Source organism: Urtica dioica, chromosome 9, assembly GCF_054948205.1.
Source record: "Urtica dioica subsp. dioica isolate 48M chromosome 9, U.dioica_male_clone48M_v1_H2, whole genome shotgun sequence".
NCBI classification, from domain to species: Eukaryota; Viridiplantae; Streptophyta; class Magnoliopsida; order Rosales; family Urticaceae; genus Urtica; species Urtica dioica.
In genome coordinates, this window is record NC_142764.1 from 22,477,686 (window position 1) to 22,480,643 (window position 2,958).

General features: G+C 41.9%; 1 long non-coding RNA gene across 1 annotated transcript; it reads right to left on the bottom strand.

Annotated features, from left to right (window-relative positions):
• Positions 1 to 281: 281 nt before the first annotated feature.
• LOC149385861 (uncharacterized) lies at positions 282 to 2,734 on the bottom strand. The gene is made up of 3 exons (XR_016301413.1): positions 2,441 to 2,734; positions 1,518 to 1,611; positions 282 to 581 (listed from the first exon to the last, which is right to left on the bottom strand). It is a non-coding gene; the product is annotated as an uncharacterized LOC149385861 (long non-coding RNA).
• Positions 2,735 to 2,958: the final 224 nt, after the last annotated feature.

Sequence of the window (2,958 nt, forward strand, 5' to 3'; positions counted from 1 at the left end):
ATAGATCATAATAATTTTATATATTAAAATAGTTTGCGAAAATCCGGGGAAATTTTTCGCTTTTATAACTTAGAGTCTTATAGCGACTCCTATACAAATACGTTCCGGAACGTTTTAACAAAAGACACTAACCCCCGGTTAAGAAACCCCATAGCCCATAGGTCAAGGCAATACGCGCTCGGTCTCGGTCTTCGATCTCGTTTCCCGCTTACAAGCTTCAAAATTTATTTTTTTTAATCAAAAATATTAAACAAACTTATTTCAGCATAAACACTACAATGTTGTCACGACCCGCGAGTGACAGCTCGCCCACGAGCCGCGACCGATCAACTCTCATATTTTTCATATTAAACAATAGATCATAATACTTTTATATATTCAAATAGTTTGCGAAAATCCGGGGAAATTTTTCGCTTTTATAACTTAGAGTCTTATAGCGACTCCTATACAAATACGTTCCGGAACGTTTTAACAAAAGAGACTAACCCCCGGTTAAGAAACCTCATAGCCCATAGGTCAAGGCAATACGTGCTCGGTCTCGGTCTTCGATCTCGTTTCCCGCTTACAAGCTTTTCCCTTATCTACATTACCAAGGGTCATAAAACTATGAGTCGATTGACTCAGTAGGTGGGAGTCTAACTTAGGAAAAGAAAAACAACTAATGCCATGTGACGTGCAAATAAACACATAAAAATGCAGAATGCAGATGCATATGATTCAAGAGCATGCCTAACGCGGGGCCTCGCTCTACGCTATCACTTGCCATTCCACAAAGTTATACAACATCCACTGCTATAACCCTTGGAATGACAAGAAGCCAACCTCAGACTTCGAGCAGTAGTCATCAGTGGCTTAGAGTTTTAAGACTGTCTGGGATCCACTAGTGGTACCATCTTCGTTTGGGCCCCGGCGCTACATGCGTCATGACATAGCAAATGGGTTCGCCGGGGCGACCTTTCCCATTGCAAGAACGGGGTGCTCTCAGCAGCTCCCGTGGAGTACTCAGCGCCATCAGGACCGTCTTAGTCCTCAACACGAGTCGGAACTCGTGGGTACCACCGACAACATTATTTATTATTTGGATACTCTAGCTTATAGAGTATACAACTAATTACAAACAGGAGAGCGTCTCGGGATAAATCCCGAAAGAATTATGGTTTCCCTTTCATGCTCGTTAGTGTTTTAGATTGAAGACTCAGGACGTGACTCCCGGTACTTCTACCCTCGGCTCGAATCCGAGAGTCCAACATGCTCTCCTGTCACCTCAGATCTAGCCAAACTCTATGGTTAGCAGAGGGATCTAACTACAACAAAGTAGCAACGTAGCTGGTTCAAGTTAGCATTTGAACCTATGGGTATAAACCCAACTAAATTTTCCATAAAGAGTGGCCGAAGCCTTAATCTTTGGTGTTTGTGTCTTTTAAGGCTTTTCCTACTCTTTATTATTATTAACACGTAAATGCACGTAAACAGGATTATTCCTTTGGTAAGTAGTTGACTTATGTCTCCACACTTACCTGAAATACTGCGACAGAAGCTCGACGACTTCCGGCGATGTCTTGCTTTTCACGTTCTCTGAGATACTTGACGCTTGTCGAAACGTCGAAAGAACTAGCATCCGAGGGTGGAAGTCCGTTAGTTATTGGATTCGAGATTACTTGAAAAAGATAGGCTCCGGTGTCGGGATTAGATTTGAGTCGGTTCGGAAATTCGATAACGAGTTACTTCCTTAAATCCAAACTCATATGAATTCCGAAATTTCAAATCCGACCTCTCGACTCAAAAACCCGAACCCAAACAAGTCACACAACCAAACACGAATCCAACTAACTTGTCACAAAATCCTTAGACTTGTCATAAAAAAAAATTCTAGACTTGTCATAAAATCCTTATATATGACAATAAACCACATTTCAAATTCAATTTTCAAATCAATTCTCACGTCTCAAAATCCCTAACAATCCAGAATAACTCAACATCACAAAACAACCAAAGCAAATTACCTAGCCAAACAAGTCTCACGGCCAAAGACACACACACGGCCAAAAATTTCAAACACACGTTCATAATTTCCAGCTTCAATACCCTGTTTTCAAAAATTCATAACTCACTCAATTCTCAACGGATTTCCACGTTCTTGGTCATTTTAGAAACCTCATAACGTCTATTATCCAGGAAAAATATCAACAATTCCAAATAAAATCGGTACCGAACTGTCCACGTCAATTTACAGAGGCTGTTCACAGTGAGCTCAAAATTCTTAAATCATTCAAAATCGACTCAAATACACAAATCCGAGCTAGGAACATCATTAATCAAGTCCAACAACCAAATAAAACTCATCAATTCCACTGATTATAGCTCGGATCAAAAAGCCCCAAATCAATTCCTCAAACCCTAATCTCCAAAACCTTCAAATCAGCCATGGAAGAATCCTTACCTCGCTGGAAGAAATGAGCTACCCAACCCGTCAACTTTCGCTTTTCCTCGTCGCAGACGCTCACCGGAGCTCCCGGAACTCACGGCGCTTCTTCTTTCCCCGGCGAGGCGCGCGCGCACAGAGCTCGGGCTCAGGCTGAGGGCGCACGAGAATGGTGAGCGGGGAAGAAGAAGAAGAAGAAGAACGAGGATGGGAGGGTGGAGCGGTGTTTTGTTCGGCCGAAAGGACTCGTTCTCTAAGTGCCGAATTTTTTTTTTCTTTGTTACTCTTTGCAGGTGGCTCGCGCGAATGAAGAAGGAGAAGAAGAGAATATATAGTGCACGAGAAGAAGAGAGAGAGAGTGGCCGAAAGAGATAAGGAAAGGAAGGATAAGATTTCCACGTGGCAGCTCAATCCTTATCCAACTATTCACAAACCAACCTCTTTTCCTTGTTTTCTTTCAAATGGGTCCCTTAAAAATCATTACAACCAAGTCCTCTTCATATAATTATTTAATTAAACCCATAACCAAAGGGATT